Below are 24071 nucleotides of genomic sequence, written 5' to 3'. Positions count from 1 at the left end.
AAAATACTTGCTTCTTATAAAATTGTCCTGTTGCATTCATATATAGCTATTCATATTTTGTAAGTATAAATATATTAAGATATGCTTTCTTAAAACTAAGAAAAATTAAAGTATAATACTGGGATAGGCATAAAGTGGACCATTTGATAAGTGATGTTTGAGGCCAGACATTTCTGTGTCACATAAGGTCCCATTTTTGGTGAGGAAAACCATCTAGAAAGCACTGAGGATGACATTCTAAAGCCCCTGGCTTATTAAGATTTGAAATATTATAAATTTCTTTTTTCATGTATAGGGCGTAATGTCACAGGAAAGTCATAGTATCCTGCCACCTGTGAAGAATAAGCCCAAGTTGCTGTTGGATGTGTTATTCACAGAGGAGCCATTCTTCAGGTGCTCTGCTCTCTTCACACCCACATATTATAATTTTTTTATAAGATATTGTCTACCATTGTTCAAACCATCCATACTTTAGAAATTAAGGATGATAGATTAAACAATTCACAATGGTAGTTTCTCTGAAGCTGACTTTTTATTTGGCACTAGAGGCTTGGTGCATGAATTCATGCATGGGTGGGGTCCCTTGACCTGGCCATCAATCAGGGCTGATCAGGGCCTTCTCCCCTAGTCCTGATCAGGGCCCATCGGGGCTGGCCGGCCAGAGGTAGGGACTGTGGGAGGTTGGCTGTGGGAGCTCAATGACCACCAGGGTACAACTTGTGAGTTGAGCATCTGTCCCCTGGTTTTCAGTGCACGTCATAGCTACTGGCCAGTTGTCTGGTTTTAATGGTCACTTATGCTTTATACACACACACACACACACACACACACACACACACACACACACACACACACACTGAGTGGCCAGATTATTATGATCTCTGAATGCATAATAATCTGGCCACTCAGTGTGTGTGTGTGTGTGTGTGTGTGTGTGTGTGTGTGTGTGTGTGTGTGTATGAGGCCCGGTGCATGAATTTGTGCATGGGTGGGATTCGGCCAGCCTGGCCAGGGGGAGGGGACATGGGTGGTTGGCCAGCCTGCCTGCTGGTCGAACTCCTGGTCGAGGGGACAATTTGCGTATTAGCCTTTTATTATATAGGATATACATATATATGCATTTGAATTTGCCTCTCCCACCACAGTGTCTGATTAGAAGAATAAGTTTCTTTAGCTGTTATAACTTTGTCCCAAGTGTAGGTGTATTTAGGAACATGCACAAAACAACACTACAAATAACCGTTTCCTTTATTTTTCTTAGCTTAGTGTTGATTGACTTTTTCTAATTTACCTTTATTTGGGACAAAGTGATATCAAAAAGGAAATCAATGAAGAAAATGCCAACTCTTTATAATTAGTAAAATATCCACATATAGAACATATAGATCTCTTTTTATCTTCAGGCTCAAAAATTATATTTTTCTTGATTCTCAGTTTATCTCCAACAGGGAAATAAATTTATATATATATATATATATATATATATATATATATATATATATATATATAAATTTATATGTATATATATATATATATATAAGGAAATAAATTTATATATATATATGTGTATATATATATATATATATATATATATATATATATATATATATTAAAGTCCATCCCTGGCCAGTGTGGCTCAGTTGGTTAAGCTTTATCCTATGCACTGAGATGTCACCAGTTCAATTCCCAGTTGGATTGGATTCCTGGTTGGAGGCATACAGGAGGCAGCCAATCAATGTTTCTCTCTCTCTCTCCCCCTCCCTCCTCTCTCTTTAAAAGTAATAAAAAGATATTTAAATATATATATTAAAGAAAATATATATATATATTAAAGAAATAAATATATATATGTATATATATATATATATATATATATATTAAAAAAACATAAAACCTTACTATGTGAGAAGGATTTAATGCAATGCTACTCTAAAGGTAGCATTGTATGTCATGTTGACATACAAATTGCTATAAGTCCTTGACAAGAACTTTAAAAAATTTTTATCATTTGAAAAATGAAGATAAATTATCATTCACTTTCTTAGCCTTTTTATACAGTAAAAGTATTTTTTGATAAATACAATATAATTTTATTTATGGCCTTCTATTTTATATCTTTTTAGTTTTATTTTTCTAGTATTTTTTTTAATTTGATCTAAGATCTATTGGTCATCAGAAAATTCTATTTTTTTTTTTTTAAATGCTGTTTTTAAGGCAGTTTTTCCTTGTTACTTTGCCCCTCTCAGTATTTCAGTGTTCTGAAGAACAGAGGCCCTGGGGTCAATTCCCAAAGTTCAGATCCCAGATGTGCTCTTTCTCTCTATGAGACACTGGGTGGTTATTAAATGTCTTTTTCATTATGTACATGTGGCATTTAGCTCTGTACCTGACATCAGCAAAATGATCAACAAATGTCAGTAACATCTATTATTGTTTTTCTCCAAGTCAAAGAAAATTTCTCATCCCACTTTCTCCCAAGTGAATCATCCGTTTATTTCTGCATCCTGGTCTGAGAAAAACAAAACCAAAAAAACACGAGATTTATCCATAATTGACTTCCAGAATTATAAGAAGAGGCAAAATTTTATTTATACACTAGAGGCCCAATGCACAAAGATTCGTGCAAGAATGGGCCTTCCTTCCCCTGGCTGCCGGCACCGCATTCCCTCCAGCATGGAGCCATCTTTCTGCCTTTGATCTGGCCTGGAGCCACCTTTCTGTCTTCCCATGCTGCCCAGAGGCCTGGAGCTGCTGGGGCCCTGCAGAATGCCTGCATCGTCACCATGGCTATGACACAAGCATCCCACCCCGCCCTTGGCCACTCAGCGCCTGCATATGCAAATTAACCCACCATCTTTGTTGGGTTAATTTGCATACTCACTCCTGATTGGCTTGTGGGCGTCACAAAGGTACCATCAATTTGCATCTTTCTCTTTTATTAGTGTAGATTGAAACATCAATCTGGAGAAGAATACCTTTGATACAACAACAAGTCATAATGATACCTTAATCATGCAGTAACTATGCATCCTACCTTATAATAGAGAAACATGCAAATTGACCGCACTTCCGCTATGCCCATGATTGGGCCTGCGAGAGGCTGGGGGCGGGACTCCGGGTGGCCTATCCGGCCGTTGGGAAGACCAAGATGGCTGTGCACAATCCTCTTAGTTCTGGGGTCCCAGGGGGAGGTCCCAGGGGGGGTGGCCGGGCCAAGCCAGGCGCTCCCCGGGGGTCCGCGGGGCGATCGCCACCCGGGTGGGGCTTGGCCAGGCCGAGCTAGGCGCTCCCCGGGGGTCCCGGGGGCGATCGCCACCCGGGTGGGGCGTGGCCGGGCCGAGCCAGGCCCTCCCCCGGGGTCCACGGGGCCATCGCCACCCCGGGGGGGCGTGGCCGGGCCGAGCCAGGCGTTCCCCGGGGGTCCCGGGGGCGATTGCTATCCTGGGGGGGCGTGGCCGGGCCCAGCCAGCTGCTCCCGGGGCGGGGGTCCCCGGAGATCGCCACCCTGGCCTAAATGGCTGTTGCTGAGAGGGATCAATGGGGCTGGCGGAAGGAGCGGGTGGTAGTTGACCACCAAGGGCATCTGCAGCAGCCGGATGCAGAGCTCGGGTCCGCGTTCTCCAGGTTGGCCTCAGTGAGGTCCGCGTCGCACCCATAGTGGCAGAGTGGGGACGCTGGCATCGTAGCCCCAACACGAGGCCAGCTTCCCAAGCCAGGCTGAGGAGGGAGGGAGGGCCTCTGGGCTGGGAGCACTCCCCCACCCCAGCGGACAGGGCACAGCGAGGGAGCAGCAGAGAGCTACTAGCGGTGGTGGGTGTGGTGGCCTGGCTTACAAGAGGCTGGCTTCAGCTGCTGTGGCCTGCACGGAGGTGGCTGGTGGTGGGGGCAACTGCTGGGGTGCATCCGAGGCTGGGGCACTGGGAGACGTGGGACTGCAGCCCAGAAAGCGAGGCTCCGGAGGACCTGGTCACCGACCCCCGGCATTGAAGCCGCCTCCTACAAGATGTATCCTAGCCTAGGTGTGTGGGAAGCAGGTTCAGGAACCTCTCCCTTTGAGGCGCCAGAGCCCAGGCCTGCCAGCGCCCCAGAGGAGACCCCCACCAGGATCGGGGGCGTGACCAGCCTCCAAACCAGGGCGGCCATTAGCCCAGGCCTGCTAGCACCCCAGAGGAGACCCCCGCCAGGATTGGGGTCATGGCCAGCCTTCAAACTGTGGCGGCCCCTAGCCCAAGGAGGCCTCCTGGCCGAGGACGCCTGAGTCTGTTCTTGACCTAGGGCCGGGCTCTCCCCGCAAGGGACTCAGAAGCCGCCAGAGTCTAACTGCCAGTCTCTGGGAGTGCATCCACTGTCCACCAAAAAGTAGGGCCATCAAACCATTCAGTCTCAGTGCAGGCACAGGTCCGTGGCTGACGGGGTGGAGGCCAGACCAAAACAAAACAGCAGAAACACCCTGCCCACCTGGGCGGGTACTGCTGTAGTCCACGTGGCCTGGGCAGTGTAGAAAGCGCTACCTTCTCCCAGGTCCTGTGCTGGCACCGCCGCCTCGCTCACCCTCAAGCCCCCCTGAGTCCTGACAGCAAAGTGTGTGGGGCATTCTGCAGGAGTTGTGCCGTTCTGGGTGCTTTTGCCCAAAGACACCCTTTGGGATGAATTCAGAGCCACATCTCATTTCCCATGAGACTGGAAGAACCATGTAAACGGATTTGGAAAAAAGCTTTCCACATCTCTGTTTATTCTTTTGAATCCATAAAACGACCTTAAAAAAAGTATTTGGGCCACCTAAGAAAGAATGCACTTTCTGGCCAGAGCACGCAGGATTTTTTGCCCAACAGGTTAAAGGGAGCAGAGCTGGCACAGTGGGAATGGCCCTGGTGCCCTATGAGGAGACCGGGGGATTGGGGTTGCCGAAATTCCATAAGCCTCTTGCCACCTTCTCCTTTGCAAACCACACCATCCAGATCCACCAGGACTGGAGGCAACTGGGAATCACAGCCGTGATTTGGGACATGGTGAGCAAATCTTGAGGGGCCTCTGAAAATATCTGCAACTGATTATAAGACTGGTCTTTATTTTAAAAGAAATAAAAGAACAGCTTTGTTGAGATATAACCCATATACTATACATGTCACCTAAAGTGTACAATGAACTGTTTTTTTAAAGTAAATTCAGAGTGGTACAACCATCACCATGCTCAATTTTTAAATATCTTCATGACCCATCCCCTCCAAAAAAAACTTCTACCCACTGGAATCACTTTCCTGATCATCTTCCCCAAAATAGATTGCACTTCAAAGGTGGGTAAAGGAAAGTTGAGGGAAGTTAAAACACTGCACAAAGGATATTGTAAGATGACAAAGCCCAAAGTGAAGATCATGTGTTTTCTTTAAAATATATATATTTTTAAAATTTCAGAAAGGGAGAGGGAGAGAGAGATAGAAACATCAATGATAAGAATCACTGATCAGCCGAAACCGGTTTGGCTCAGTGGATAGAGCATCGGTCTGCGGACTGAAAGGTCCCAGGTTCGATTCCGGTTAAGGGCATGTACATTGGTTGCGGGCACATACCCCGGTGGGGGGTGTGCAGAAAGCAGCTGGTCGATGTTTCTCTCTCATCGATGTTTCTAGCTCTCTATCCCTCTCCCTTCCTCTCTGTGAAAAATCAATAAAATATATTTAAAAAAAAAAAGAATCACTGATCAGCTGCTGCCCACAGGCCTCCTACTGGGGATTGAGCCCGAAACCCAGGCATGTGTGCCCCTGATCAGAATCAAACCTGGACTCTTCAGTCCACAGGCTGATGCTCTCTCCATTAAGCCAAACTGACCAGGGCCATGTGTTTTCTTCAAGTTCTGCGTGGTTGTAATGGTCCCCAAATCTATACTAATAAAAGGGTAATATGCTAATTAGAGTGGTTGTCTTCCGGACATTTTTCCAGACAAAGCCGCAGTGGCTACAAAGGCCAAGGCTCAGGCAGCCATAACCAGCTGCAGTGGCAGCAGCATTGGGGTTATGGGGGTGGTGCCTCCAGAGGGAGGCCAGACTGGGGGCCAAGGCACAGGCAGTTTGGGGTGATCAGGCTGATAGGGGAGGGCAAGGTAGGGGCAATCAGGCTGGCAGGAGATCAAGGTAGGGGCGAGCAGGCAGGCAGGTAGTGGGGTTAGGGACAATCAGGCAGGCAGGCAGGTGAGTGGTTAGGAGCCAGCGGTTCTGGATTGTGAGAGGGATGTCCGACTGCTGGAAGTTGGACATCCCCTGAGGGGTACCAGATTGAAGAGGGTGCAGATGGGGCTGAGGGGCACACCCCCACCCCCTTCCCCCAGTGCACGAATTTCGTGCACCGGGCCTCTGGTTAGGTAATAAAACAGAAACCAGACTTTTAATTACAAACAAAATATCTATCTTTCTCAGTATATGGAAACTGAGAAGCTTTATGATTTGTTCACTTATGTCTCTTTGTGGCACCTCATAATGACTTGTAGTTAGAAATATCTCAATAGAAGTGTATTAACTAGACAAATAAACAACAATGAAAACAGAGATGATAACCTTAATAGATATCCCTTCTTTTCTTCTACTTAGGTAGCTATTAGCTGAATAAGGGCCAAAACCGAAATCAGAATTCTCCCATTTGGGATATTGTTTTTGTTCATACTTTTTTGACTAATAGCATTTTTGTAAAACCATCACTAGCCATCTTCTGCCCAAATGACAATGAAGTAAACACATCTTTTCTTTTAAAAAAATGCTTTTTATTGATTTTTAGAGAGAGTGAAAGGGAGGGGCAGAGAAAGATAGAAATATCCATGAAAGAGATCATCGATAGACTACCTCCTGCAGGCCCCCTGTTGAGGAATGAGTGGGCACTCCAAACATGTGCCCTGACAAGGAATTAAACTGGTGACCTCTTGGTGCAGAGGCAGATGCTCAACCACTGAGCCACACTGACTGGATTAGCCTCTGACTCTAAAGCAGTATGCTTAAAGTTTGGTGCATAAGTAATCTAAATAATAATAACAACTAGAAGATAAATTAAATATGATTAGTCCAAGCCTTTCATATTTGAGAAGCACTGGTATTCAGAACTCCAATTTTGAAAATGACATGTCCCCATCACCTTTGAGTAAAATGTCATATATCTCAGATTATCCACTAATTTTTAAAAATACTGCATTTGCAGCAATCATTCTGTATCTTAGAAGTCACAATTCTTAAAATAATCTGACAAAAGCTGTGGATTCACAATAAAAAATAAACAAATAAATTTAGTCATAAAAATATGTGTAAAGATCATGAATGTTTAATTTAAAAATATTCATGGAGTCCCCAGAAGCAAATGGACCCCGAGTTTCACAACTATGGTTCATAAGGCTTTTTAAAACTCCTCTGTTTTATTCTCACATACAAAATCACTTTTTCTTTCAAAGTGCTCTTTTTCATTGGATTTTAACTTATGTTTTCTTTTCTTATATTCAGAAACCAACCTAAAACTATCAAACTGCACCACATTTTCTCTAAAATGTTGTTTACAGGAATTTAGTACAGAATCTTCCTCAAAGTTGCTAATCATCTGAGAGATGCAAATCAAAACAACAATGAGGTACCATCTCACACCTGTCAGAATGGCTATCATCAACAAATCAACAAATGACAAGTGCTGGAGTGGATGCAGAGAAAAAGGAACCCTCCTTCACTGCTGGTGGGAATGCAGACTGGTGTAGCCACTGTGGAAAACAGTATGGCGTTTCCTCAAAAAATTAAAAATGGAACTGCCATTTGACCCAGTAATACCACTTCTAGGAATATATCACAAGAAAACAGAAACACCAATCAGAAAGGATATATGCACCCCTATGTTCATAGAAGCACAATTTACAATAGCAAAGATTTGGAAACAGCCTAAATGTCCATCAGCAGATTAATGGATTAGAAAACTGTGGTACATCTACACAATGGAATATTATGCCACTGTAAAAAAGAAGGAATTCTTACCATTTGCAGCAGCATGGATGGAACTGGAGAGCATTATGCTAAGTGAAATAAGCCAGCCAGTGAAGAAAAAATACCTCATGATCTCACTCATTTATGGATAATAAAGAACATTATAAACTGATGAACAAAAATAGATACAGAGGCAGAGAAGCATCAAACAGATTGTCAAACAACAGCAACACTGGGAGGCTTGGGGAGCGGGTGGGGGAGGTAAGAGATCAACCTAAGGACTTGTATGCATGAATATAAGCATAACCAATGGACGCAAGACACTGGGGCCGGGGGGCATGAGGGCATGCGCTGGGGGGTAGGGGAGTCTGGGGGGAAGGTCAATGGGGGAAAAAAGGAGATATATATACCACTATTTGGAATACTTCAGACAATTAAATAAAATAATAAATTTTAGATTTTAATTACTGATATATCTATATTTTTTAATATTTTATGTATCATATCTTTCTTTACTCCTTTCAGATTTCCTTCTATTATATTTGAGGGTTTATTTTTAATTTTTCTCTACTCTTAATGAAATTTATATTCCATTTATCTTTAATGGATATTGTAAATGTTGCACATCCAATCTAAACACGTATACAAATTTTAAGCATTTTATTTTTGTAACTCAAATTTAAAATTTTTAAATATTATTTAACTCCAAATTTAATCTATCCTATTGTATGGTACTGTTGGAATTTTAAACCCCAATGATTAATCATTAATATATCATTTTTGCTCAACATTTATACATGAATAGTCTTGTACTTTATTTTCACTAACATCATGAGTCTGCCAGTTATTTATTTGAAATTTCACATCAAGAAATATTATCTCACCCTTATTCATTAATGTTAGTTAGTAACAGTAGTTTTGAGAGCTATTCCTGATGACTTATGGTAAGTAAGGTTGCTGAAGAAGAGTCTTTCATAAGTAATCCATCTTGGTTTTTGTTTGTTTGTTTTTCTGACAGATTTTAAGATTTTATTTATTTGAAGGAATTGATGTACATATCTATTGTTATTCATCTTAACTAACATGTATGTTTATTATGAATTTTAATCATTTGGAGATGACTAATTTTTCAATTATAAGAAATTACTCTTAGATTTTAAACATTGTTTTTACAGATTTTCATCTTTTTAAAAGAATCCCTATTAGGCATTTGGCTTTTTCTTTTATTTTGTAGTTCATTAAATTATCTTTCATATTTCATACCTTTTAACACTTCTGCCTCTGATATGTGTGCTTTCCTTTGATGTATCTTCTAAAACACAAATTCAATTTTTAGATATATTTAGTGTAAATGCTAATATATATGACAATTTTCTACTTAATTAATTATTTTTTTTTATTTCAATGTGCCTATTATACCTATGGTTGTTACTATTTCCTTTGTTTTATTTTTATTTCAAACTTTTATATTTTAGAAACTCTTTCAAATTTTAATATTGTTTCTTGTGTTTGGTAAGAAAATTATCCAAACTGTAAGCTGACTTCATCTCCTACAGTCTTCTTTATTTAGTAATTAGCTGTTGTTATTTTTTCCTTGACTCAACTTCATTGTATTGTTACTATGGAAGAACCATCTGCCTTTCTCATCTTGTGTAGTTATATATGGGATATTAGTCTTGGTGTAATTTTAAGATTAATGTTTGAGTTTAGGGATACTGAGCCAAGTGTTTAGTGAGATTTTGGGTCCAACATATATGTTTACTGAAGTCTGATCTATATACACTTATTTAAGATTAAAAGTCTTCTCAGACTACTCTTAAACTTTTGATCAATAAGGTAATTATTTGACGCTTCCCAAGAATAGTGGATGGAGAATTTATAATCTCTGTTTCATAGGTGTGAAGAGATTTGCAGATCTGCTTTTATACAGTTAACTCAGTTGCAAGCTCAGTTTTAGCTTTCCATTTTGTCAAGAGTTTAGGAATTATATTCTGTCATCACTTTGTAATTAAAATCTCAACTCCACAATCAATGTCTTTTTGCCTGTTGATCTTTTGTGAGCTACTTAGCTTCAATGTGTGCTCATCTCATCTGATTTTGGACAGCTGAGGTGTACTTGTTTATACAGTATTTCCTACTTCTATATTATTTAAAATATAGTATTAGAAAGTGACCAATATTTTGTGTTTTTAATTATTAAGTATTTCTCTGTACTTGTTCGGGTGCCAGATATTAAGTATTTCTCTCTTTACCATGACCAGTGCAGCTAGAGAGTGGCCCACGAATCCTGAGTAGGGACAGCTGGGGATTGAGAAAATGAAAGAGACAGAGGGGAAAAGCTGGGACTGAATGGGACAGCTGTCCTCTGATGGAGAGACAGCGACCCAGAGCCAGTACAGCACCTTTATTATATACAGTACTAGAGGCCTGGTGCACGACATTCATGCACTGGGGGAGATGCTCCCTTTAGCAGTCTGGGAACCCTCAGGTGATGTCTTAAGCAGCAGGTGGACATCCTTAGTGCTGCCACTGTGCTCGCCAGCTGTGAGCACGGCTCAGGGGTTCTGGCTGAGCTGTGCTCCCCTGTGGGAGTGCACTGACCACCAGAGGGCAGCTTCTGCATCGAGCATCTGCCCCCTGGTGGTCAGTGAGCATCATAGCAATCGGTCAATTTGCATATTAACCTTTTATTATATAGGATAATTCCAGGAAGTTTTACTAGAGTTTAAAACAAAGGAAATCATGTGAAATCATGGTTAAAGATCAAGCTGTAATTTTTCATTCTTTGTGGCTTCTTTGTAATCGTCACTCCTGGCTAAGCGCAGATAATTGCATCCGTCCCTTGCACCTGGCTAAACTTAGATAATGAAACCCACCCCCTGGCACCTGAGCTAAGGGTCAGGCTGATGATGTACCTGCCTCTGGCAGGGTATGTCTCCAGGATGCGGCTCTGCCAACACCACTGGATTCAGCTGACAATAATTAAAGAAATGCTCATGTGCCTTCCCAGGCACTCTCTACATTTTATAAGAGAATCAATTCATATATTTAAGCTCACTCTGCCTTACTCACTAGAAGTCCACATTAGCACTAATACACATAATACATTACTTGACGTGTAAAATATTTTCTCCAACGTTTCTATAAATATGGTAAACTTGGTATTTTCCCAAGTTTTATAATTAATTCAAATCTCAACTGATTAGCATATTAAGTGTTGCTATTTTCAAATCAATTTTTGTTGTTACAACAATATTATTTTATTACTTCTTTCTATAGTCTTTTTGTTCTCTATTTCATTCAATTCTGCTCTAATTTATATTATTTCCTTTCTTCTGCTGACTTTGGGTTGCTTTTGTTCTTTTTCTAGTTCTTTGAGATTTTTTTTTTTTTCTTGATGTAGGCCTATAATGATATAAACTTCCCTCCTAATACTGCTTTCACTGCATCACAGAAATTTTTATATACTGTATTATCATTCTCATTTGTCTCTTTATGTATTTTGATCTCATCTTTTACTTCTTTTTTGATACAGCCATTTTTTAGTAGTTTGTTGTTTAATGTCCATGCATTTATGGGTTTCTTTAATTCCTTTTTGCAGTTGATTTCTAACTTCATGGTATCTTGGTTGAAGAATATGCTTAGTATAATTTCAATCTTCTTGAACCTGTTGATGCTAGTTTTGTGATCCAACATATGCTCTATTCTTGAGAATGTTCCATGTGCACTGGAGAAGGATGCATAATCTGAGGTTCTGGATTGAAAGGTTCTATAAATGTCAATTATGTCCATTTGGTCTAGTGTTTCATGTAAGGCCTATATTTCTTTATAGATTTTGTTTGGTTGATCTGTTTAGAGCTGTCAATGGAGTATTGAGGTCCCCAACTATAACTGTTTTGACCTGTTTTGACCTGTTTCTCCCTTTAGTTCTGTGAATAGTTGTTTTATGTATTTTGGTGCTCCTTGGTTGGGTGCTTACATATTAAGAAGTATTATGTTTTCTTGATGTAGTGTCCTCTTTATCATTATAAAATGTTCATCTTTGTCTCTTATTATCTTTGTACCTCTTTTGTCAAATATAAGTATGGCTATACCTGCTTTTCTGTGGATGTTATCTGCTTGAAGAATCATTTTTCACCCTTTTACTTTGAATCTACTTTTGCCAGGTCAGACTTTTACCCTCTCAAATTTTATGCTTTTGTTGTCACAAATTATCCCTGTTTATGCTGTAGTATTTTGGTGATCTTACTTTTATGCGACGTTATGTTGTTTGTTTCAGATAGAATAACTCCCTTGAGTATTTCCTGCAATGGGGGTTTACTGGGGATAAAATCCCTCGGTTCTGTATGTCTGGGAACAACTTTACTTCTCCACCATATTTAAAGGCTAATTTTGCTGGATATATTATTCATGATTGGTAATTTCTCTTTAAATATTTGGTTCCATTCTCTTCTGGCTTGTAGAGTTTCTGCTACGAAGTCAGATGAAATTCTGATGGGGTCCTAATATATGGTGATGGAAAAGATTTGATATTGGGTGGTGGGGACACAGTACAGTATACAGATTTTGTAACATAGAAACCCACACCTGAAACCTATATAATCATATTAACCAATGTCACACAAAAAAATTAATAAAAAAGAAAAAAATCCCTAAATATTGGCTAAACATGTACAAAAAACCCTTTACAAATATTATTTAATATATTTGAATTTTGTATGTTTTATACTTTTGTATGAATGTGATCTTTTTGTTCAACTATGTATGTTGTGTGAAATGCATAATCAGAACATTTTAAGAATTAATGTGTTCCAGGAAGCTTCTCTTTAAAATGTAAACCTATTGCTTGTCAGATTTTCACTCTTAAAAGTTTATGCTTCTTGTTTTAGGTTTTAAACGGGTAAAAAACATTAAGTGTTGATAAAAATTATGCCCCTAGCTTTTACTTATAATTTTTATAGTTATAGAGTCATACATTCTCAAAATTGTAACATTCAAACTTTTCTAAATCTATATATCATCAAAATAAGTTTTATGCATTTTAAGTAATACTGCAAAGTTATTTTTTTCAGCCAAATTTTATTGTGGAATACATATTAAGCTCATGTTTTCAAGCACATCAAAACATACTTGGAGCCCTAACCAGTTTAGCGCAGTGGATAGAGCGTCGGCCTGCGGACTGAAGGGTCCCAGGTTCAATTCCGGTCAAGGACATGTACCTTGGTTGCGGGCACATCCCCAGTAGGGGGTGTGCAGGAGGCAGCTGATTGATGTTTCGCTCTCATTGATGTTTCTAACTCTCTATCCCTCTCCCTTCTTCTCTGTAAAAAATCAATAAAATATATTTAAAAAAATACTTGGAATTTGCAAACTTTACTTGGGGTGATAAACACAATGCAATATATAGATGATGTGTAGATTATAGTATTGTATACCTGAAACCTATAAAATTTTACTAACAAATATCATCCCAATAAATTTAATATATAAGTAAATAAATAAGAAAATATTGAGATATTTTAATATATTAAGGAAACTATAAATTATGTAATATTCCATGAAAAATTTGGAGGCTGGACTCTCAATTTAATGTGAGATAACATTTAATACAATGTCTTCCTTTATTCTTTAAACCATGCCAAATTTAATATAAACACAAAAGCTCTTATATTGTATTTATTTGAAGCTTTTAAGTACCGGATATGACAATTTCAAGTTGTAGTCAATGACAATGAATAGATGTCATGAACCCATGTCAATGAACAGTTGAAAATTTTCAAGTTACAATTCATTACAATGAACAGTTTCTATAAAAGATAATAAATAGTAAAGATTATATCTATACCATAAGGAGGTTTAATTATTTTTAATACATTTTATATTAATTGCTTCAGCTGGAAGGAGTAGAGAAAGAGGAAATGTCTCAATATCATGAAGAAATATGTTTATCATTACTAACTTCACAAATGCAAATCATTCTTTTTATTATTTCTGACTGATATATAATTAAATCAATGTCAATTATTTTTCAAATGTCATTCATTATTCATTATAGAGTATAATAATTATTCGTTTCTATTTCATACAGCACATTGGTACTTAATATTACTTAGTTGAAAGTGAGAAATGTCAACAAATCAAATAAGGAGAGCTATTAACAATGAACTTGGAAGATATTAGTATGTTTTGGATGGCGAGAAAAACATACAATATATTTTATTAAAAATTGCCTGTTATCGCCCTGGCTGGTGTGGCTTAGTTGGTTGGAGTGTCTTCCCAGGCATTGAAGGATCAGGGGTTCAGTTCCCAGTCAGGGTATAGAACCAGGTTGTGGGTTTGCTTTCTAGCCTGGACCTGTATGGGAGACAACCAATCCATATTTTTCTCTCATATCAATGTCTCATTCTCTCTCTCCTTCTCTTTCTCTCTCTTCCCTCCTCCTTTACTCTCTCTTTAAAATCAATAAAAACATATCCTTGAGTGAGGATTAAAATAAATAAATAAATAAACAAATAAATAAATATTGCCTGTTGTCCCACTGTCATGGGGCATGTATCTTTCTTAGGCCCACCGCCTCCTCAGATTTCATGCAACAGTGTGTTCTGCGGGTACATGTACTTTTCTGAGTAGCAGAATTTATGTTCTCATCAGAATTTTTACAAATAGAAGGAATATTTCTAAATTGATTTACAGGGGCTGACTATTAGGGTCACCAAAGAAGGAACTCATAAGGCCCAAAGGGGTAAAGAGTTACAAATTTATTGTTACATCTGCTAGCAGAAAGGCTGAGGCCAAAATGGCATCAGCAAGGCAGAGTAGAGAGAGTGGGATATTTACGTCTCTTGTAAAGGTCAGTCAGAGTAACCAGAGGGACCAGGAGCAGGTGGGGGCCAGGTATAGGCAGTTACTGTTTACTGTAAGCCGAAGGCCATTAATTATGAAACCTACAATGAGAATAACAGGAAATTGCCAGGAGGGACAAGGGCCCCCAGCACAGCATAATGGAGTACAAGAAATCGAACATTCTCTGTGGTTATGTAACCTAATGAACTTTTACAGCATTATATGTTTTAGGGTTAGAGGGATACATCATTTTAGTTCTGATTTAGATTTGGGGTTGAGGAGAGGTGAAATTCAGAAGTTTTGGGTTGAGAAGAACAATTAAAGAGCTATGCATTCACATATTTGTAAAAAGTATATGCAAAAATATGCATTTCAATATACTATTCCTTGTAAGTATCTCTATAGTTTGTCATGAATTTCTTCATCACAGGCCATCACCTTTTCTTTGGCATGAAATTGAATACAGAATGTCAGACAAATTTGGGGAAGGAAGTTCTAAACTTCAAAAACATCTAATATTAACCTCCTAATTAACATTTCAGAATTGAAGATAAACTTAAATTCCCAACAACAACAAAACTAGAGACAAAAAAGAAGTCAAAATGAAACAAAAACAGAAATCAGTCTTCTGCTTTGAGGTTTGTCTTTTCACATCACTGTCTTACCTTACCTGGAAAAATAACAGAAATCACCCCAGGAAAACCTTCGCAGGTTAACTGAACTGCCACTTAATATTGCTTCAGCATTACCAATGGTTCCTATAATAAGTGCTAAATCAGGGACCTATTTTATAATATACCTGAAGTAATATTAAAACAAAACTGGCCCCAGGCAAAATCACAAGCTAAAATCAGTCCTTAGAGGTTTTATTTATTTATTTTTATTTACTATTTTTAATATCTGAGAACATTTGTTAGCATGATGTTTCTTTATTTGGTGAAACTCAAAATGTCACAATTATAATTTATATTAGGTCCTCCTACATAATCTCCATTCTAAAAATTCTTGTGTAAAATAAACACCTGTAAAAATTTTTTTTTTATTAGCTTTCCTCAGAAAGTAATTTCTTTCGTGTGTTTTTTTTTTCCTTTACCTTATATTGAATTTATTAGACTGACACTGGTTAACAAAATTATATAGGTTTCAGGTGCACAGTTCTACAGTACATCATCTGTACACTGTATTGTGTGTTCACCACCCCAAGTCAAATTTCTGTTCATCACCATTTATACCTCCTAGGCTTCCCCACACTCTTTGCTGTGCAAAAACTTTTTAGTTTGCTATAGTCCCATTTGTTTATTTTTCTTTTGTTTCCATTGTCCAAGGAGATATATCAGAAAAATATTGGTACAATAATTGTCGCAGATTTTACTGCCTATGTTTTCTTCTAGGAATTCTATAGTTTCAAGTCTCACATTTAAGTCTTTAATCCATTTTGAGTTTATTCTTGTGTACGGTGTATAAAGGTGGTCTAGTTTCATTTTTTTTGCATTAATCTGTCCAATTTTTCTACCACCATTTATTGAATAGACTACCTTTACCCCATTGTATGTTTTTGCCTTCTTTGTCAAATATTAATAAATTATTAAGACATGCATTTATTTGTGGAGGTTTTAATTTATTTTGCCAGGGCATTTTTCCACTGCTCATTACCTCTTCCCAACAATCACATTAGATCTCTTGAATTGCTGATCAGATTGTTACTGCTTAGGTAAAATCTCCAGTAATTTAAGCCTCATAGTCATTCCACAACATGATTGTAAAATCATGGCCCAAGATGGTTCATATTTTTACAGCCTTGAGTGTATCGACCTACAGTCTACTTATAAGGAAGTACTATGGAATAGGAAACCTGTGTATATACTGCTGAAAGGTCTCTTTGATAGTGATTGGCAGTGGAAAGGAGATGTAATAAAAAATATTTAGTAAAATCAGGAAAAATATATGGATGAACTTTGACTATGAGCCATTGAGTTGGTATAGAAAGTGCTCCTACAGAACAAGAAACATTTTTAAATCTGAGGCATTAGTTTTTAAATCTGCATATATGTTTAATAATAATAAATACCATTTGCTGAGTTTTTACTATTTACCGGGTACTCTTGGCCACTGTGAGTATATAACATTGATTCTAACAATATTTATTTACTTGATATATTTATTGAGGACACTGGAACAAAAATAGAAATCATTTTTAAAGTGAAAGCATTATTTTGCTTGGAACTTCCAAAACAGATTTTCAGAAAAGATGTTCTTCAACAACAAATACTTAAGTGAAAAGTTGAGGTAGTGAAAAAGGGTGGGAGAGAAAGAAACAAATTGTAGATGGAAAGTTGAAAATGTGCAAATGACTGGTTGCACACACAAATATACAAATTATTCAAAATTACTGCTATTAAAAATAAGGAGATAAGAAGGAGAGCTAGGCTTGGATGGGAAGAAGGACCTTATGCAGCTTTCTGCCAGATACTGATAATGACTCTGGGTTTATTAAGAAGAATATAGACCTGGGAGGATCCAAGGAAGCTCACAGAATCAAGGGAAAGCCTGAAGCATCTGTCCTACAAAATGGGCACAACCCAAAGAAGAGAACAATCACTCACACAACTGGGCTGGCTTGCTCAGAACATCTCCATTGGCTGTTGGTAACAGTGCCACTGCCACAAAAGACTTCATACCCCTCACTGGACACTTGCATTGCTACTGATCTCCAATGCCCTGACCACCTTGAATAACTTCCAATTGGTATGCATCTCTGAGTCATTTCATCTAGTTACATATCCTGCTTAGGAGCTTCTATTTCATCAATCAATCTTGGTTCACACAGATATGTCTCAGCTCCCAGCAGCTCTGGTCATTTACCTTTTAAAGGAGGACACAAGGATCCTTTTTCCTACCAAAAGTCATGCAGTGAAGGCATCATACATTGGGAACGGTATTAGGTCCTATATAGCTGCTTAGTAGAAGAACAATTCTAAAATACTAGTAATGGCTTAAATTTTTAAGAGGCAGTCCTCACTTTGCAAAATTATGATATGCTCATATTTTAGTTACCAAGGTTTTGTTAAATCACAACAGTTCCCCAACAAGCAGTTCAAATTTCAATTGGCACTGTTAGATTAATTAATCAAGTCGCCATTAGACTGATATGCCATGGTGGCCTATATAAGCAAACCAAAATCTAACTCTATAAATGCCTCAGGGTTATAAAATCAAAATGCTAAGGACAACCAGCCACAAACAGCCAACTAGGTTTTAAGCTATAGCCAACCAAATAATTTTCTTTCTTTGCTTTTGCCTCTCCACTATATAAGTCTTTCCCTGGCTCTTAACCACTTCCAGTTTGGCGCTGCCTGATTGGAATCAATTTTTACTCAAATCAACTTGAAAATGTTTTAATGTGCCCCAATTTGTCTTTTAACACCTCATTAACTATGAATAAATACATAAAGTAAAAGCTTTGCTGTGAATTCTTCAGCCCACAAATTACTATGTCCATAACAAATGAACATTAGGATCTGTGACCAATTATGCAACTTCTTTCGAATTCTGGCAGCAATGGGTCATTCTGCATCTGTTAATAGGTTCATAATAGGTTCATGCAGAGACACAAAGCATCAAGTCCTGCTGCTTCCCGGTCTCCTAGTGATAAAAGCACATATAGTTTTACACAAATGATTAATTATAAGAAAGCATTGGCCAACAAACTTAAAAGTGCAGCAAAGAAGCAAAAAGTGCTAATGCTGGGAGTGAAATTTAAGTGCACTTACAGAAGAGATAGGTGACTGAGGGAATGTTGCACTTATGCTCTTCAAGAAACTACGCAGCTTGGCCAGCATGGGTCAGTGGTTGAGCATCCACCTATGAACCAAGAGGTCATGGTTTGGTTCCAGGTCAGGGCACGTGCCTGGGTTGCAGGCTCAATCTCCAGCGTGGGGTGTGCAGAAGGCAGCCAATCAATGATTCTCTCTCATCATTGATGTTTCTCTCTCTCTCTCCGTCTCCCTTCCTCTCTGAAAAATCAATAAAAATACATTTTTTTTTAAAAAAAGAAAGAAACTGCCTTAGCTGATTTGGCTCAGTGGATAGAGCAACAGACTGTGGACTGAAAGGTCCCCGGTTCAATTCCAGTCAAGGGCACATTGCCTGGGTTGCAGGCTCGATCCCCAGTTGGGGGCTTGCAGGAGGCAGCCAATCAATGATTCTCTCTCATCATTGATGTTTCTATCTCTCTCTCCCTCTCCCTTCCTCTCTGAATTTAATAAAAATATATTTTTAAAAAAACTTAAGAAAAAGAAAGAAACTATGCAGCCAGAGGATCTCCATGAAGATGAATTTATCAAAATAAATAAATAAAGTGGTAGTGACAAAAAAAAAAAAAAAAGATGGAAGTGTCCTGAGGGAGTGATGCTTGCAAAAAAATTAACATTATAAAACATCTCATAGATATTCACAGCATTGAAAGAGCATAGAATAAAAGACTGGAAGCTGATCCAAACTTAGCAACATGCCAATTTGCCTAGGAATAGAATAGATGCCAGCCTGTATCACAAATTATAAGATGACAAGAAGAAGACAAGCAGTGTTCAAACTATTTTGATACATTTTCTACAAAGTAAAAAAAAAAAAATTCCTTCTCAAAATTTTAATGTTTTAAATATAGTGGATTACATAAATACCAGTTTTGACTTTTTTTTTATGTCCTTATACATTTATAACCAACAGTAAAATAGTTTTATAATATTTTTGCAAAACTTTTAAAGAGTTACAGAAGAGCTATAATATTTCCATTGGCTATTAAGATCGTTTTGTTTGGTTTCAGCTTGCACAGTCATGTTTACAGTGCAAAGCGGACACTGCCTTTAATTTTTACCACAATGCTTTAAAAATACCCCATTATCCCTAATTACTTTAGTCTGCATTTCCAGAAAGGGGGGCATTCTTTTACCTATCTGACGGTCCAATTATCCAAATCAGCAAATTGCTATTCTTAGTAATATTTTCTGATCTAAAGACCTTATTCAATTTTTTCAATTACCTGAAATTGTCAAAAGGAAAATTTTTTCTGACGTGGTTTCTAGTCAAGGATCAAAAGTTGTATTTAATTGTGGAGTATCTTTAAGGATATAAATTTGGAACTGTTCTAAAATTTTCCTTTTTCTTTTATTGCCTTGAAATTTTGAAGGATATTAAATATTTATTTGGGGTTTGTCTAATATTTCCTCATGATCAGATATGGTTTACGTAGTTTGGCAGGAATATATCAGAAGAAACATTGCTCCTGAGAGTGCATCATACCAGGAAGCCCATGATAAGGATTTGTTCCTTTACATGGTTCTGTGACCCACCCATGAAACCTGTTTGTAAAAACTGTGATGGATACAAAATGATAATGTTTCTAAATCATTCATTCTCTCTGCATTTATTAACTGGCATTCTAGAATATGGAAGAGCTTTTACTTCCTCCTGTTTTATTTCTATATTTGCTTGTTTCTATTAGTGTGGACTCATGGATTCATATTTAATTCTATGGGTTATAATCCATTATCATCATTTATTCACTTTTATTCCAGCATCACTCTAGAATTAGACAGTGGGAACTACTTCAAGCTAACTCTTAACACAACCTATGCCCTTTTAACATGGTACAATAATCCTTTGAATATATCCGTATTTTTGTCACAAATTTTTTTCAGACCAATCTTGTATTCTCAGCCCCAGAACTAAGCCAGTTCTCTAAGAAACTGTCCTTCATGCTCATATGGGTGTGTTTTGTTGTGCACAACTGAGGAAGTATGTAAGCATTTTATTTGTTCCCCTTATTTCATGCATAAAAGCTACATACCATAGATATTTAGTTGCATTTTTTTCATTTAACTAGATAAATATATATATACATGTATATGTATATGTATATATATAGATGAGATGATGATAGATAAATGATAGGTAGATAGATGATAGATAGATAGATAAATAGATAGGTAGATAGATAGATAGATAGATAGATAAAGATAGATAGATAGATAAGATAGATAGATAGATAGATAGATAGATAGATAGATAGATAGATAGATAGATAGGTAGATGATAGATAGATAGATAGATGATAGATAGATAGATAGATAGATAGATAGATAGATAGATAGATAGATAGATGATAGATAGTTTACACTTGGTCCTAGTACTACATGAGATATCTCCCTAGGTCACTTTAAACTCTAGCTGGGTGAGTATTAATGGTGGAATGATCAAAGTTGTAATCTGTGTCCTGTCTCACTGTATACAGAGAATCACTTAATGCTCAAATTTGCATTCAACCTGTTTTAATCCCTTGAACTTTTCCACTTCTTGATGGTCTTTCTATGTCTTGAATTTCCAGTCAAGGCAAGGTCATCTAAGTGATTAAGTTACTAATTTAATGTTGTGATTCCACATTTATGAATGCTATCTAAACTTGTATTTCTCTCTTTTTAAATTTTTATGTGTCTTGAATGAAGTGATTATTTCTGTTAAGGACATGCAGTTCAGCACATTAATTGAAATCTCATGAGATCAAAAATTTCCAATTGTTCTTGTTTTATACAAATTATGTTTTAAGGATGCTACCTTTTTTGTAACCACCTTTATATCCAACTATGGTTTTCGCTCAGTTAATATAATTTTGTACTAGAAGAAAGGTATTTTGGCAACAACAGGCAGACCTCAGAGATCACATCATTAAATTTTAAATAGATAAAAAGATGTTAGCAGTAGCTATTTATTGTTCTCCAGAAGAAACAAATGATGGAGAGGGAGAACAGCCCAGGCAATAATTTTGGCAGTAAGCACAAAAAAACATTAAGAATTTTCCTCCCAATTGTTGTGGTTGAACTATGTATTTAAGCATAATGTAGCCAATAATTTCAGTTTAATTATCTTAAGAAATAATGTTTGAACTCAGTGTGCTAGTATGCTCACAGCACACCTTTTAAAATAACTATATAGCTCTTGCAGGAGAGTTATTTTCTAGTAATGAAAATGAAAAAGTAATTATATACAAAGGAAATCAGTAGTATATTAATGTTAAATACCAACATGCATACCTAAATTTCTTCTTTCTTAATAGGATAACTAATGCAGGAAATTTGAAAACTATGAATATCAAATAGATATTTATTCTTCTTTTGCATCATTTTTCTTTTCTCTTGATATTATAAACTGCAGATATTGAATTAAATTATAAATTCAAAAAATATTGATTACATGTCTTTTAGATGTCAAACACTTTGCTAGGCACTAAAATAAAGAGAGAAAAAATCACTACTTAAGCAACCAAACTTAGATTCCATTTCTATAATTTTTAATATTTACACACAATACTCAATTAAACCAAATATATGTTTTTGGTTTCTTTGTTGTTGTTTTTCTATTGATTTCTTTATGTCCCTACAATGGTAATTTCTCTACAAACCAATATTCTAAAATTTCCCACTTTTAAAATTGTGCTTCACATATGCTGATGTTCCACTAATTTAATTGCATTTTATTTTCTCTTCTTGATTAGTAAAAATAGTTTATATTCATTTCCATACTATATTTAATAAACTGGAATGAGATATGATGCTTACTTTGTTATACTTTTAATTATTTTGAACTAAATGTATTATTAAGTAAATGAGAAACCATTCTTAGTTAAAAATTCTTTTAAAAACTTTCTTATCTTCAAAATTTTGATTGTATATGACTCCCTTCTTGCTTTCTTTCTGCTTTCTCTTTATCAGAAGTAGTAAAGACTAGACATCATTCATTTACCTTAGAAAAGCATTCAATAATATATATTCCCTCAATGTGAAAGCTGACTCTACAGCAGCCTAAAGCTGTTCCTGCAACATTTTAACATTTGGATTTTGATATTTAAAAATTCCTGAGAGTATATGTTTTAGACAAATACAAGTCTTAAATATAAATGTATCCACCTAAATAGTATTAAAAACATCCATGTTATCTTCAAATGTTATCCTATCTAATAAAGAGGGAATATACAAATTGACCATAATGCCATCACAAAGATGGCAGCACCCATAGCCACAAGATGGCAGTGCCCAGTCCCCTCAGTCCCGCCAGAGTCCCCCAGTCCTTTTAGCCCCACTGGGGTGGTGGGGGGGTTGCAGGCTCACCCACCCTCAGCACCCCAGCCACCCAGGGCTGCCCAAGGCTCAGGTAACCAGGGCCGGCCGAGGCTTGTGCTGCAGGCAGTGGCAGCAGCAGAGGTGTGATGGGGGTGTCTCCTTCCCCTGATGGCCTGTCACTTCCTGCTTCTGAGGGCTCCCGGACTATGAGAGGGGGCAAGCCGGGCTGAGGGATCCCCCTCCAGTGCATGGATTTTCATGAACCAGGCCTCTAGTAGAATAGTAAAAATGCATAATATATCAGCAATTAAAATATTTTTAAGCGCAGTGGAATAGATTTTAATATATTGAATTTCTCATGTGAGGGTTTACAAATAAAGATGACCACTTACTAAATTTAATGACCAAAACAAATAAGGACATATTTCAAGGTAAGAAATTTGGCTTAGGTACATTGAGTAACTAATTTATTCACTTATACAAAAATATTTGAGTGCCTGACCCAAGCCAGATCTGTCCTGATATTGACAAGAGAGATCCAAAAATGAATCTCTGTCCAGAAAGAATTAAGAGACTTCTAATAAACCTGACTTATTTAATCAAGCCCTAACTACTGATTTGATTATAACATTTTAAAATAATTCTAAGTATATTCCTCTTTGTACCTTCACCTTATTTTAATTTAATGCTTGTGTTTCCTAGATCTTCTTTACAGGCAAAATTCATTCAAAAGGATTTCCTACATATACCATGCCCACCATCTCACCATTCATTTTTATCTTTTCCATTTTTGTCTCTCTGTTAATCTGTACTTCTTAAGGTCACTATTCTTTATATTTATAATGCAATAGGCCTCTTAAGTCCTAGTTTTACTCAATTCACATATTGATCACGAGCTCCTATTCATGCTATACTCACTTGGTTTACTCAACTATACCGTAAAGAGAAAAACAAATCTCAAAATTTAATAACAAGTCTTGATATTCTTATAGACTGCAGTATGCAAGAAAAATTGACAATAGTACTGATAAGTAGGGTTCAGGCTGCAGATTCTTCTGTGGGTCCTTGTCCTATGATGTTGAAGAATAAATTTGTGGACTAAAAGGCTTCTTTAAGAAAAACGTGAAAGTTTATTGGAAGCGTATATAAACCCTCCCTGGGAAAGGGGTCCCAAAAT

At 37.3% G+C, this 24071-nt stretch overlaps 1 non-coding gene across 1 annotated transcript; it reads right to left on the bottom strand.

Moving 5' to 3' along the window:
* Positions 1-287: 287 nt before the first annotated feature.
* On the bottom strand, positions 288-416 carry LOC114232456 (small nucleolar RNA SNORA11). The gene has a single exon (XR_003618503.2). It is a non-coding gene; the product is annotated as a small nucleolar RNA SNORA11 (small nucleolar RNA).
* Positions 417-24071: the final 23655 nt, after the last annotated feature.

The sequence above is a fragment of the Eptesicus fuscus genome, chromosome 8, assembly GCF_027574615.1.
Source record: "Eptesicus fuscus isolate TK198812 chromosome 8, DD_ASM_mEF_20220401, whole genome shotgun sequence".
Lineage (NCBI taxonomy): Eukaryota > Metazoa > Chordata > Mammalia > Chiroptera > Vespertilionidae > Eptesicus > Eptesicus fuscus.
This window is presented reverse-complemented; position numbering and strand designations above follow the sequence as displayed.